The following is a 16,164-nucleotide window of genomic DNA, read 5'->3' on the forward strand; positions in this document are numbered from 1 at the left end:
CCACCCCCAGTGCACATGTCCACTGATGTTTGGCACATCTCTTCAAAAAGTCTCTGTTTATCTAGTGTGCCTCATGATGCATGCATCCCAGTGACCTTGTCTGCTGCCTTGGCTTACCTCTGTGCCCTGTGGTGCTCCTCAGGTCTCAGCCCTCAGCTGAAATTCAGAAACAAATTCTACTGGCAAAAAGACAGAGTAATTGACAGGAAGCCACCAAATACCATGATGATAGGGAGTTTCTTGTAACCCTGCCCCAGGAGTGGGCTGGCTGTCCCATCAGAGCTCCACTTTCAAGACAGGTTCAGGGCTTCATCTGACTTCCACAGAGGACAAAAAGGCAAGACCTCAGTTGGTTTTGCACATGAGTTGAGGCACAAGAAAACCGAAGATATCTTCGTCCTGGGCAACAGCCACTATTTTTGGTCCTCGATGGGAGACAAGTATGTATCTATGGAGTTGTTAACAAAAGATTGTTGAATGAACTTTTTAAGGCTTGTTTTGAAGTTCAGAAAGCAGGCACTCTTTTAATGCAGTGCCGGGAGCACAGGTGATACGTTTTCACCTTGTCCTCGAATACATGTCCCTTATATTCTGTGTAATAATATATACGCATTAAATTTCCCAGAAATCCCATACATATTCAATTATTTCCCAGAATTCATTTACACTAGTCCCTCTTTCTTTTGCACATGTATAGTTTTCTTCTTATTTGAGTTAGAGGGCTGCTTTTGTGACCACTGAGATATTGTTGGTTTCTAAACGCTTCTTGAACGAGTCATCTTGGTCCTTTTATGGTGTTTCTTGGCAAAACCTGCTAGGTTTACCATGAGATTCAATCAGTTCTTTTCTTCCATCCTAGATGTTCTTTGCAAGTTGGATCATAAATCTCATCCATGCAATACCAGGTCTTCTTGATCATAATCTAATAATTATACTAATACAGGGACTTCTCGATTACTATCTAATAACTGTACTAAGGTTATACATTAAACTTCTGGTATCACTGGTATCAGTATCATCTTGTCTCCTGCTGTACCCCAAGAAAGGACTTCTGAATTCCCACCAACTGTATGAGGTGAGGGGTCCTAATTCCCCCTTCCCACATTTTCTTCCCCTACACTTAAAGGGCACTCTTTGAGCCTCTGGCACGCAAGTCCAAACCCCGGAGGGGTCTTCAGAGAGGGACTGAGGGCATTCCCATGGTCTGAGGCCAGTCAAGCAGACCCAGCCTGTGCAGGTGGATCCAGGATTACCAGCTCTGCTTGAGCTGCCTAGTAGATACAGGCAAGTCTGATGGGAACAGTGGGAAGTGCTGGTAGACCAGGGTCTGTCTTTGACCCAAGTAATTCTTATTTCGTAAACCCACACACTCTTCCCGCACAAAGCTGCATGGCAGTGGTCACAGCATGTAGGTTACTGTCCATGGTTTAATCCCAGCTGACAGCCAAGCACCATGCAGCCGCCTGCTCGCTCCTCCTCACCCAGAGGGGTAGGGAGGCGGATCAGAAAGGAATCTAAAACTCGAGGGTTCAGGTAAGAACAATTTAATAGGTAAAGCAAAAGCTGCGCATGCAAGCAAAACAAAATAAGGATTTCATTCACCACTTCCCATGGGCAGGCTGCTGTTCAGCCATCCCCAGGGAAGCCAGGCTCGATTACATGAAAAAGTTACTCAGGAAGACAAATGCCACAATGTTGGATGTCCCCATCTTTCCCCCCCCTTCCCCCAGTTTACATACTCAGCGTGATCATATGGTATGGAATATCCCTTTGGCTAGTTCAGGTCCCCTGTCCTGGCTGTGTCCCCTCCCAGTTTACGGTGCCCCCCCAGCCCTCTCGCTGGCAGCGCCCAAGAAACCAAAAAGTCCCTGACTTAGAGTAAATAGTACCTAACAACAATTAAACACATCAGTGTGTTATCAACATTTTTCTCTCACCAAATCCAAAACACAGCACTGCACCAGCTACTAAGAAGAAAATTAACTTTATCTCAGCTGAAACCAGGACAGTTACACAGATGATTCAGGGCAGAATGAGAGCATCTGCAGCTGCTCCAGGCATGTATAAAGATGCCATGCCACAGGTACACCCTGGGACGTCCTGGTGCCCAGCAGCAGCAGGGTGGTCAGCAATGCAATTACAGCAGGATGATGTTCAGCACTGAGGAAGCTTCACAGAGTGAGTCTTTGGGGGAACCTTAAGCTGGTGTGGACACAGACCTTTGGAGGCTACTTAGCACATTCTGCAATAAGAAGAGTGTAATTATGTTTGCAGAACCAGAGGCAGTAGCACAGCGTATATGGCATAGGCCCCAGTGAAAGGAATGGGGCACTTCCCTTCATTGACCCAACTGCCAGTGTTCACCCATCCTGGGGACACAGCACATAAACCCTTGCAGATCTGCCCAGTTACAGTGCTCAGATCCCTGGTCCCAGCTCAACTGCAGTTAGGATGTAGAGCTATAGAATGAGTTAAGAGGGTTAGAACCGTAAGATCAAACCACTATTCAATGTGAATAGTTTCATAGCTCAGTCAGCCTCTCCTATTGATTTATTTTTCTTGCACGGACATTGCAGGCATGAGTATAAAGTTTTCTATAGAAATATTCCGTTTGGAAATAGCTGCAGGGAGGTCTTGGCTGACACGGATGCATACACCCCTGCGAAAGATTTTTCTTTAGAGCCCCATTGTAGAAAGCAGAAGGCTAATTAAAGGTAGTTAGGGGCTGAAAATATTGTTTCAGAAAGCAATATGTAATGAGAGCTCAGACAGTTCAATGATTAAACCGCCTTTGGAAAGAGCCAGTCTGCCCTCAGGCTTCAATCTTTTGGGTTGAACATATTTGTCAACACCCTATCAGCACTTTCTAGATGGTATTTGATGACTCCCAGAATTGGGTATAAGGGCCATGTGTGTGATAATGATATATTGCATTTATCAAGACAAATTTCTGTTCCAGTAAACTTATGGTGATACTGCGCTGCACAAACTCTGACATATCTATTTCACTGACTTCAGCATATTTAACAATTCTGTGTGTAGATTGCTGTGTTGAATAGTCTTGTCTGGTTACAGAAATTGATTTTCAAAGGTATTTCAGCTTACATATGTGGAGCAGAGTTTGGATTCACAACAGTTAAAAATTCCATCCATTTAAAAATAAAAGAGGGGTAGAAAGGACTGTATCTCTGAATATCTTCTGCTGTCCAGGCCATGAATGACAGAATACTTTGGGGAGTGTTTCATTTGCAACCTTTTGACCTAGCTTATGGCCAGGTAACCTTGCAACTGAGCTCATAAATTTGACTTGAGAGTCTTGTGTAGGACATCTCAGCTCAGTTGTTTAGATCCAGCCAATCCCAAAAACAGTCTAAGTATTATTCCTGAGATTCCCATAAACCTCTATATTTTCAATGATCATAAGTCTCCTTTGCCAGTAGGGAAAGTGTTCGTGATGCTTAGATACGCCTGCATAACCAGAATTTCATCATCTTTCAGTATACAGATTTTTTCACTTTTGTGGAGAGGGTGTGTATGGTGAGGCAGAGAGGCCTGTCCACAGCACACACAGGATAGCTCCCCAGGAAAGATGAGTAGCAGGAGAATGTGAAGGAGGCAGTGGAGATCCATAAAACACTTTTTGCAACTGATGTTCTAGAACAATTACTAATAATCCTTGATTACACTGCAGGAAAGTTCAAGGTGAAGTGATGGGTCACTGTTGCAAAACTGAAGAGGCCAGGGAGAACAAGCAGACTTATTCACTTTTAGTCAGCTGAATTAGCTAAAGGAATTAAATGCAAAGATGGAGTTTTCTCCCCTCCTTGTATTTATAATATTCAGTAGAAAAAGAACTGCTTTCTTCTTGCTATTCTGGCTACAATGGTTTTGTCTGCTGCACATTTTATAAACTATATTGAACAGGGTGCATAAATATAAAGCCCATCAAGTAAGCATCACTCCCTTGTTTCCACCTCATATACTCTTTGCACAGGTCTTCCTCTGGCCTCCTGTCTTTTCACTTTAAAGTGACACAAATTCACACACATTCACAAACATGAACAAGAGCAAGGGATATAAAGAAAGCAACTTAATGTACCCAATGATCAGTATTCAAAACTATCAACACGGTCTCTGAAAATGCCAATGAGATGTAAACACATCAATAAAAGAGTAAGTTCTCATCTGCCTGCCCTCCAGCCCCCAGACTCTGCAGAGGGAAGAAGATACTGCAGCTGTGAGGGGGTTGCAAGGAGAGTATTTCTTTCCAGCTGACTTTATGTGTTTGTTTAAGTTGAAGTGCTTTTGACTGTTCCACAGATTCAGGGAAGGGGAAAGGTGGGAAAAATAAATTAGATCTTCATCTTGAAAAAGTGTGTATGGTACCTATGTAGTTTAAGGAAAGAAAATCAGGGTGAAGGTGCACTGCATAATTAAGCCTGTCCAGGTGCCAGCATCTGGGGTTACTCACCTGTTTATCCCACTTCTACATACATGCAATAGGCTGTAAAATACAGTCACTTATGTCAGGAGAAGGTTGTTGGATTCCTGGCTTAAATATATGTGACTTCAGTTCTGCAAAGCTCTGGGAAAGATCCACTCCCCTCTTTAAGTTTAGCAGATAAAAGTGGGTGTAACTTTCATGTGAGAGGAGGTCTAAGAGGAAAATCATCTAATGAAAAGTGAATAATACGAAGAAGACCCCCTACTTCAAAGTACACTTTCTTAAATTTACTAGTCAGAGGCTGAATTCCCTGCTGTCTGGTATGTGATTTATTGCTTTCTTATTCTTGCTTTCTGAATCCTGTAATATCTATCAACCTGGGTAAAATTTTGATTTCAGCAATTCAGGTGAAAATTTAAAGCCCCCTAAAGTACTCCTGCAAAAAGTAATGGATTTCTTGTGGATGCATAGGGTTGTAAATGAAATACAGCTCTGGTCAATAGCCTATACCTGACATCCATCTGTTCTAGGGTTTCAAGCTACAAGTCCTGCTCTCTAGCGTCCATCCAGAATTCTTATTCTTATTCTTATTATTGTTGTTGTTGCATTATGACCCAAAATATTATGGATGCTTTTCAGACCAGCAGAAGACAGTGTTTCTCCTGCAGATTGTACAGTGTAAAGTAAAAGAGGCAAAGGGTGACGGAAACAGACATCATACATAACCCAGGGGATTTCTATAGTAAACACAGGTTTATCAGAAATGCATTTGCCTGTTTAAATTACTTTTTTTAAAGCTTATTTTCCTAAGGAATTGGGGCACAGAAGATTATCCAATTCACTTGGTGGTCAATTATGCAGGGAAAATGTGGAGAGTTTTTTGGTCTTAGTTTTTTGGTGCTTACCACATCAGGCATGAGAGACTCCAGTCAGGCAGTGTCCCCTGTGTAGATTCACTAGGATCTTAAAAAGGTTGAGTTCATGTTTCAGCCTTGGTATAATTTAATTAAAAAATCAATCGACCGTGAGACACACACCCATTGGAAAGCAGGCTTCATTAATTCTGTGAACATTGAAACTGATATTCATAAACAAATTGATCTTCCCTCTCTGGTTTTCTCTCCATGGGTCAGTTCTCACCATCCTTCTGACCATCTACACCAATAAACCATTGATATACCCAGTGACCTATCCCCTCCTGAATTTAACAGATGTCAGCTAGAGCCTTAGTTTCAAAACTTTTTTGGATCTGGTTAGTTAAGTGTCAAAACCAAGGGCTTGAGCACTGTAGAGAAAAAGCCTGTCTCAAAAGCTATCCCATTGCAAACCTGACTGTAGATTCACGGTGTTGGTGCAGAACAGACATGCACTGGGGCAATTTACTCTCATATTTTGCAGAATGAAGGTTGTGCCATGCCTTAGTATTATGAATAGCTTCACTTGTGCAAATTTCCTCGTGTTAGCCAGGCCTTAAAGATGCGATCTCTGGGTGCCATCCCAAACACCCTGAGAACTGCTGGAGTTCACTGAGCTGGACTGATCTACGTGCAGTACAGGGCCTTGATTACATGTCGTTACTGTTTTACAGTGAATTTATGTTGCAGCCAAAGATGTCACCTCAGCATAGCCTAAGTATATTCATGTTTAGTTTCTAATAGCAAAGTTGCAGTGCAATGAGGACTTCTGCAGCAATCTGTGGATTAGTGCAGGCTGTAAGTCAACTTGGGACCTGAGGGAAGTACTTGGAAAGCTAATATCAATATGCAACTGCACTTGGTAAAGCTAGCTATGATGTTTACAAAACCTTCCATCATGTCTTTGACTGCAACATAGATAGATTTCAGAGTTAGAGTCCCTGAGCCAGAATAGTACTCAAGAGTCTCTGCATGGTAAATGTAAAGCTCATTTGAACAATTCTGTTGTTCTGATGTTGATTAAATAGTCCTAGCAGAAGCAGTTCCAGGGTATATCACTTCATGCTATTAAAAACTTTATTTTCAGATCTCAGCCATTAAAATATAAAAGTTTGAGGAGGTTTTGGCCAGAACATGCACCGCAGGCTAAATTAGAGGTGAATAGTGCTATTGATCCTCTCTCAAGCAGCACTTTGCATATCTGTGTTTCAGTCCCAATCTGTCAGACAGTATTCAGATATTAAAATTTTCTTGGCACAGCAGCCATCCATAAACTACATCTCTCTGTGGAACATAGTTTTAAATTGGCTAATATTTCATTCAAGTCTTCTTAACTATTACCACTTGTATACAAAATTAGGATTCAATACAAAATGCTGAACTCTTCCCTCAAAAAGGAGAAAGTCCACCCCAGATAACATTAAATGCCTAACTAAGATTCTGCTTCTTCTGTTGGTCCAGAATGACTCATTGCTCTCCCTCGCTTTGTTCATGTACATGCCTGGGTGACATTCATTGCTATCAGCTTCACTTCCAGCCAGGTACTAATTCCAGAGTTCTTCCCCACTAATTACTTATTATACATACATCTGGGAAACAAAGGGACATCTTATTTTCTTTATAAAGAGCCCTGTCATTCAAGTTGTTTTCTTCCTGCTCCTTGGGACCAGGCTATTACCAGCCATCTTGAGGGAAATGCAGGGATCATGTCACCTAGAGATAGTGCGAAGGGAATAAAGTTATCTCAGTACAGTCAAAGACAAAGTAGCAGCAACTGGGAGCATAACCTATCTTCTTTGCTTCTCTGAGGAAAGCACATAGCTTTCTCCTAGCACTTCAAGCACTGGAATGCATCTACAGGGAAGGAAGCAGAGCTCTGACTCCCTGATTTAATGTCTGAGCAGTGCTCTTAAGCATTCTTCCTCACACTGCCACAAATGCCAAGCTAAAAGTTCAGAGCAGAGCAAGAGCTTGCACTGGTTGACTTTGCAAGTAAGCACAGGAACTGGGAGAGAGGTGCTGGTGCATCAACTAAAGCAAAGACACGGTAGCTGGAGCAGAGCTTTATTTTGCTTTCAAGTTCTGCTGAGCAATTCCATAGGGAAGATTAGTTGAGGCCCTCCAGATAAGAGGTTTAACTAAAGAATAGGTGGAATGAAAATTTTGTAAGGAGGAACAGGTTTATATTGGCTGCCCTGTATTTGGGGAATAGAAACCTTCCCTCTTTCAGGCTGTTTGAAGAAGAATGATGGGAATGTGGAGGAGGTGCCTGGGATGGTGAGCAAAGGGTGCTGGGAAGGTCAAATGTCAGATGCTGTTAAAAACCACCTTTTTCCTGAGAACTACATCTAAAAATTGCAGACATTAATAATTACTTTCTGTGTCTTAAAGGACTGTGGTGGGTTAATGCTGGCTGGCTGCCAGCTGCCTGGCAAGCTATTCTGTCACTCTGCATTCTCAGTAGGACAGGAGAAAATACAATGAAGAAAAAAACCTTCATGGGTTGAGATAAAACAGGGAGAGATCACTCAACAGTTACCATCATGGGCAAAATAGATACAACTTGGGAAAATAATTTAAATTATTGCCAATTAATAACAGAGTAAGATACAGATATCTTACTGTATAAAAAACAAAACTATAAACAGTTTCCCCCCACCTCCCTTTCTTCGCAGTCTCAGCTTCACTCTGGACTTCTCTACCTCCTCTCCCAAGCAGCAGAGGGGGATGGGGAATGGGGGCAGTGGTCAGTTCATGACACTGTATTTGCTTCCTTCCTCCTCACATGATTCCACTGCTCCAGCATGGGGTCTCTCCCACAAGATACAGTTCTTTACGACCCTCTCCTGAAGTTCTTCGAGAACCGCTCCAGCACGAGTTCTTTTCCATGGGGTATAGTCCTTCAGGAATGAACTGCTCCAGCATGGGTCCCCCACAGGCCACAGTCCTGCCAGAAAATCTGCTCCTGCACAGACTCTTCTTCATGGGCCACAGCTCCTGCCAGTAGCCTGCTCCAGCATGGGCTCTCCACAGGCTGCAGCTTCCTTCAAGGCATCTCCACCTCCTATGGCATGGGGTCCTCATGGCTGCAGTGTGGATATCTGCTCCATCTTGGTCCTCCGTGGGCTGCAAGCAGGCTACCTGTTTCACCACGGTCTTCCCCACAGGCTGCAGGAGAATCTCTGCTCTGGCACCTGGAGCACCTCCTCCCCTCCTTCAGTGACCTTTGTGTCTGCAGGGTTGTTTCTCTCATAATTTCACACTCTTCTTTCCCACAGTTGTTGCACAGAAGTTTTTACCCTTCCTTAAATACATTACCACAGAGGTACCACCAGCATCATTGATGGGCTCAGCTTTGAGCAGTGGTGAGTCTGTCTCGGGGCTGTCTGGAACTGGCTCTGTGTGACATGGGGCAGCTCCTGGTGTCTCCTCACAGAAACCACCCCTGCAACCCACCCACTACCAAAACCTTGCCAGTGCAAAAGGGCAGCACTTCTGATCCTTCTAAATCAATGTAATGGGTCTGTAAAAATTTCTTCAGCTCTACTTGTGACAGAGTGGAAATGCTTTCAGCTGCCCAAGAAAGACTGAGGATCAATACATTCTGCTCCACTGCTGTTGTGAGAGGGAAGATCAAAGAGCGAAAACTCTGCCCTGCTGCAGACTGGTGGGAAGAGGCAGAGGGGGTCTTCAGCCTTAACTCCAAGAGATGCTTCCATAATGGGGCCAGAGGACTGGTTGACAGGCAGCTTGAAGAGGGCTAGCTTCCAGGCTGGAAGCAGTGAAGTGACTTCATCTTTCAAGGGAAACAACTGAGCAAATCCCTTCCACCTTTGGAACCTGAGAGGAGATCTCTGGGTGGTCTGCCAGTAGCCTGGGAGTGGTCTCAGTCACTGTTGTAATGCACGCATTCTCCTGAACTGTGTGGAAGCACCATAGCAGGACCTCTTGCATGTGTTGTAAACACACATACACACACAAATAAAAATGCATGCACATATACATACACTTGCAACCAGACAGAAATATTTCAAGCCCTCACATATGAATCCATACCCCAACACAGTTGTGCTGGCAAGCTGTTAACTTCCTTGTTCCTGAAGGTAACTGAATTACTACTCGGTGGAGGGACTGATGGAAAAGGTCTTGAGAGGAGATGACTAGGAGAAAACAGCTGTTTTCTGCCATCAACAGCAATGAGTGACACATGAAAAGTCATCCACTATCCCATAAAAACAGATGGCATCAAACACATGATGTTATACACATCAGACTTCTTGGTCTTGCCTCTGAACACTCAGGGCAACTTGAGAAGAAGTTTAAAAACTGAAGCCTCAACAACAAGGCACGCTGCTTTTCAGGGTGAGTCAGCAAAAAGCAGTCATCAGCTGATTTTCTGTGGGAGTCTACTGCTTTCTTAAACGACCTACTGTATGAAAGGATTTTATTCGAGGGTGCAATCCGCACATCAAGAGAAACTTTGATTTTTATTATTATTATTATTATTTTTTTCCCCTCAGGACAGCAGAAAATGCCAGGTACATGTACCCTATCAACAGTAGCGAGTGCAGAAAAAGTTACATCTTAGCTGTGAGGGTTAGTCTATAGTGTTTTTAGAGAAACAACAGAAAAATCATACCTTACTCTTTGCACCATATCAGTTTTATATTCCTGAAGCTTAGCTTTATTGGAAAAAATTAAATGGATGGTTTTGAACTGTATAGCTCTCTTGAAGTGAGCTTTTTGAATGTTATTTAAAATATATGGCTGCATGTTACATGTTAGCACATTATTAAACACACCATGAGGTCCAGGAAAGAGCATGTTTTGAAAGGCAAATTGGCCTCTTTTCTTGGTTTCAGGTGGACATGCACCTTCCACAGCTTAGAGGTACTCCCCAAGCAAAACGTCTTGCTTCAAGCAAAGACCTGTATGTTCTAAGCTTTGGTTTAAATGCATCTATAAAACGCTACTGTCACAAATTCCTACTTCAAGTTCCTCTTTGTTTTCATATTGAAGGGAAATAAAAAACACGGGTGAAAGAGCTGCATGTTGTGGTTGCAAAGTCCTATGCACTCCTGAGAAGGACTTAAACATCCCAAATGTGATATAGGAACTGCAACACATAATTCAGAATTGAATACAAGCAGACACAGTGAATTGATAAGACTATTTTTATTCTGCGCTTCCCCCTCCCCACCCCAGTCTGGCTAAACAATGACACAGTCACTTAAATAGCATGATAGATGCTTTTTTGAATGAACTTATTCCAAGATAACATTCTTGCATCAAGAATACGTAGCTTTCACTCAGAGGCAACAATCAACCAAAATTCTATTCAGTTGGTCCAACGACTGCTTTTTAAAAGCATCTATTTCCTCACACAGGTGAGTTGAATGCATTTAATTCAAGTATCCATTTCTGTTCATTCAAAAGACACGTTTTCCCATTTGATACAGTTATTTGCAATGCTAACACTAGCAGATTAGCATCTAAAGATTTTGAGGGGAGAGAGGCTATTTTAATTAAGATCTCTCGGAGATTAAAGGAAAAGATTATTATTTATAATAAAAGCCTGTGGATGTACAGCATTCAAGAAATGGCTAGGATCTCTGGAGTAGCAGCAGCAGTTCTTAAAAAAACCAGAGAGCATACAAGAATATAAGCAACTGCTGAAAAGCCATTTTCACTGTGCGCTATGAAATACTGAATGAGGTTTAGACTTGGGATGCTTATAGAAGGTGCTTATTGTTTCTCTCTATACTGACTTCCAGACATTAGTGTCAAGGTTGCCTTGGTAATTTGTTTGCTGGGCTGAGAGTCTCTAAAATCTGCCTGCAACAGATTCCTGTAAAAGCTTCAGGGAAGGAGCAGAAAAAGGGTATATCTAGGTAATCGATTCAAATCTGTTATCTCTGTCAGAGTTATCTATTAACTGTAAAATCTCCTTAGAGGAAGCTGTAGGGGTTTTTTTCACTCTTTCCATAAACTGTGAGTTTAAAAATGTGACTACGCTACATTTTGGTAGTTAGCTCAAAAGGAATAAACTAACTGAATACTGAATTTAAGGGGTTTCTAAATGTCTCTTTTGAAAATATGTCATGTCTATGCATGACTCAACCCAAATTGTAAGATTAATTACTCCTAGTAAAGGGGTCTTTGCCAGGCACCTTCTATGGATTATTTTAGGACTCAGATTCAGTAAAGTAAATGGAAAATCTCAAGGAAATCCATTTTTTCTGTATTGCACTTTGAGGTATCCCAACATGACTGATGGGAATAGGTGGCAGGAAGATGAAAATAAGGGTGACTAAAGAGGATCTGGTAGGTTAAAAATACCTCTGCAGAGCTTCAAGACCAACTCACCATCAAAAGATCTGCCTTAATTCCCCAACATATGAATTACGGCATGATTTACAGGTGTTGGCCTGTTTAATGTTATTTCATCTGCAGAAAATATCTAGAGGGATGAAATAAGAATGGGCAGTGCGCTCTCATCTGTCCAGGCTCTGGTCTCATAGCTATTGCTATGCATTATAAAACTCAATCTGTCCTCACTTGCTACAGCAAGCACTGGTTTTGCACCAATCTGCCTTGACAGCCCACCTCCCACTGCCTGCTGCCCACTTACTCTGGCTGACTTCAAGAGTCTCACCAAATAAAGCCTCATAACGTGAGTTAACAGTGCCAATCTTAACATCTATTTTTAATCAGTGCAGCATAAATACTTGCCTTAGCAGAAAACTGCTAGCATTTCTCCTCCTGACCTCCTCCTGCCAATTGGGAATAAAATAATACACCTGCGCTTCATAAGTAGTCAGTGCATCAACACTTTGTGGTTGGAAGAATTTTGCTTTTAGCAGAAGGTAGGGGAGGGAATATTAAAGTATTCTCACAACTTTACCTAAAAAGAGAGTGTTTGATGTGTAGGTTATGCCAAACTGCTGTATTTCCGCCTGCCTTTATATTTGGCTCAAACCCCCTTTGATGAAGTGTTCCTTCACTTATCATCATCCAAGAACAGACTGTAAAAGTTGTTTGGGGGGGGGTTGTTTTGTTATTGGGTTTGTTTTTTTGTTTTTTTTTTTTTATGAAATGAGGTGTTCTACTCTTCTCACTTACTCCTAAGGTAAGAACTGCTCTGAGTAACTGTAGCCTCTACGTCCAAAAAGTTTGCTTCTTACTGACATGGTCGGACTTTCCTTTGGGTAGGGACTTTAACATTACAATCTCTCATGGTTCTTTCTAGATTTATCTGCTGTTACACAGAGAATACTTTATGCCACTGAAGCATCAGGAAAGTGTAGGCATTTGGATTTATGTTTCAAACCTGAAATATATTGGTGTACCTGAAAGCTTCTCTGTCCTTTTTCGAGCTATATCAAATTGTCTAACAAAAGATATATCCTCTCCTTGCCATCTTTATAATGATAAAGCTAGAATTTAGTTAGAGTCCCCAAACTAACAGCTTTTTTCCTTGCAGAAATATTACTTTTTTTGCTGGGATTTCACATGACCAGGGGTGAAGGTCAAATATCACCAGGAAGACAACATTTCTGGCTGCTGAGAAATCCCTCCTGCTGTTCTTGGACACCTTTGTGATTTCTGATTTAAAGCACAGAGTAGCTAGTCATCTCATGCTTTCCTGAAGCTTTCACTGCAAGTGCTGAACTTCCCTAGTCCAGCGTAGTTAATGAAATACTAATGGACAGAAGCCAAAGCAGCCTTCAAAGACACAGATGTGGAAATTACTGTTTGCATATCAGTGCTTTGCATAATGATATATAGCAAAAGCACACACAGATGTCTCTGTAATAACATAGGTAAAACTCAAGTGTGGTGTTGTGATAGTAAAATTCAATAGGTTGTGAAGAGTTCAATCCCACAGACTGACCACAATCGTTCTAAGGAATAAAGAAGGATTGGTGGCTGGGAAATTATTTTGCTTTCCTGTATGAACCTTATCTAGATATTGAGTAGCAGCAATCTGTACAGGGCTTGATCCATCTCACAGAAACTGATCTTAGTAGACCTAACAGCTAAATTAGTACCAAGGAACTAAAGGAATCTGCAGAATAGCCATATGGAAAAGGTGACATTTTCTACCCTGGGAAGCTTCTTGAAATTCAGAGTCTTTTCTTTATGTCCAGAAGCACTTTCTTAAGATAAAACCTTAAAGAGTTATACAGAAATTGCTTTCAAATCTATGAAACTCAATTAATATTGTAGAGTTTCTTTCAGGTTTCCTACACAAAATTAGAGCTTGGATATGGTTCTATACTCTGCAGGATGGGTTAAATTATTATAAAACATGACTCTAATAACTTAGGACTCTAGAAAATGAAAAGAACGGATTGCAATTAGCAGGAAACATTACTGCTTGAAGGTTTGTACTTGTCCTAACCTCCTGGGAGGTCATCAGGGGCTCTCAGCTCTTACTTGAGAATATATACACATGCTATGTATCAAACACCAGCAGGAAAGCAGAGACAGATTCCCAGAGATGTCATTTGATTGTTTTCAAAAGCTATTGTAGCACAGACTAAGAAATAGCCTCGAGTTCATTGTCTGTTCATATGGCGGTCCAAGAGATAAGTGCAGAAGTGAGAGACATAGCTGCCTCTCTCACAGAGGTGCAATATATTAAGAATATCAACGTAATCAATTATTCTATGACTATACCTCAAAAAATATAATCCTCATTTCACACGTTAACTTCCAACATATGTTATACTTTGTTTCATATTCATCAGCAGGGTAAAAATGAGAACAAGACCTTTTTTTTTTTGCTGGCTAAAATGGAAACCTGTGTCTTTGGCTACAAAGGGGGATGCTCACAGGCCCAACACTACTTTGATTAAGTTTAGAATATGTGGGATATGACTGAAATAAATGGACTTGTGCCACTTATTGTATAGGTAAGAGTGCCTCCTGTAATAATAGAAATTAAATTCCAATATTAATATCTTGACAATTATGTGAAGTGAGAGTTCATTACAAGGCTCTAGTATGAAAGTAAATTTCTCTAGCCTGTCTGCAAAGGGGACTTTGGGATATCTACCTCATGCATAATACATTGGGAAGCTACCAAGGTCACATCCATGAAGGAGCATGGTCAATAGAGATGCTGTTTTGTGAAACAAGAGGATCACCTGATGAACAGCTATCACTCACGACAATACTATTCAGATCTTTATTGCTACTGACATCTCTTCAGCAAACCCATTAGCCCCTCCAGCATAAGCTACAGCAGTAGATAAAAGGAATTATTTTAAATACACAAGTATGCTTGTCAAATGTTTATGGAAGGTGGGCTATGTCAAGTCTGCTCTCCACAACCACCAGCAGACTTTAGCCTTTTACTCTCCTGCTCTCTTCCTAGGCTTTCTTCAGGTCTCCATGCCCATGGACCAAGTCCAGGAAGCCAGAGAGGATTGGGTGCTGTGAGAGGAGCCTGAATCTCCTCTTACCTTCTGCCTCTGCCCAGCTAGGAAGCAAACTTGTGAAGACTAATGCATGTAATGTAAGACAATCAGCCTTCCACGGTGAGGCCAGTGTGGTTTGTAGCACTTGTGACTTTAACATCAACCTCACAAAGGCTTTTTCTTCAAAGCGTATCACCAGTTTTCACATGTCATGAGAAGGGAAGCAAGTACTTTTCCAACTCTAATAATCTGAAAAGTATACAGAGAAAAAGAATGGACACCTGTGGAAATCTCCTTGGGCTGTCAGTCGACTGTTGTATCATCCTTGAGTACTTCCCAGTCCCAAGCTGGAACTATTCTTGGCTTATTCCTGTTGTGCAGAACAGCCCAAAGTAAGACTAATTGTAAACTGAACTGTTTCCTTTTCAGGAATATCATCCAAACTGAGCCTACAAGAAACTGCATATAAAGAAGAAAAAAAATCCACCAAATTCTGCATTACCTTTCTTTCTCTCCCTAGTTATTTCCTTATGGACTCATTCATAATCCAGCCAAGCCTCATCTGCAAATCAGCAATATTTTTTTTTCCTTTTCCCTGTATCATTTTGGAAAGTTGCTTTGGAACTGCTCTGTCTTGATGCTTAAAAATCTTTTAACCTCCAGCCTCTGCCTATTCACAGTCAGTTCATATCTGTCTATTCCTGACACTTTCAATGTCAAATGTTCAGGTATAGTGCTTCAGTTTGTAGTACTTTCTTTCTTTCCAGTTTTAGCAATAGAGATTATCTAATATCATAGTCTCTTCTGACTTCAGTCAGCTTATTAAGGCAGGGTCTGCCCTTGGGATAAGCACTTCTGAGCCAGTTGAGAGTAACTCCCCTGACCCTTGACTTGGGAGTGCAACATGTGGGCATTTTAAGCCAGTACTGACAGTCAACTGGTGTTTAAAAGGAGTGCTTTCACTGCACCTATCCCCAGTGCTCCTGCTTCCCTCTCCCAGAAGATGAGTTCATTCTCCTGAAAGCATGGTTAGACTACTTATTGGCCTAACTGGTATATCAGTTCAAAAATCTTTGCACTACTCTTGGAAACATAGTCTGAGTGTTACCTCAGTTTGCTTGTAATCGCTTCTGTTTTCCTGTCCTCATTCTGACTGTTCTGTCTCCAAAGGTCATTGGCTTTGCATCCCTGCCCACTGCTGTGGCATATGTTATCAAGGGTAAACCAAGAACAGTCCTAACTATTTTCTATGTATTCATATTGCATTGTTGTCCCGTTTTTCTTCTTGTTCTCCCTATCTGACAGCTGAATAAACTTCTGTTTCTTGTTTTAATATTATAAACTAAAACTAACTTGTGTTCACCATGGTAGTTCTTGCTGT

Source organism: Falco peregrinus, chromosome 4 (assembly GCF_023634155.1).
Source record: "Falco peregrinus isolate bFalPer1 chromosome 4, bFalPer1.pri, whole genome shotgun sequence".
Classification (NCBI taxonomy): domain Eukaryota; kingdom Metazoa; phylum Chordata; class Aves; order Falconiformes; family Falconidae; genus Falco; species Falco peregrinus.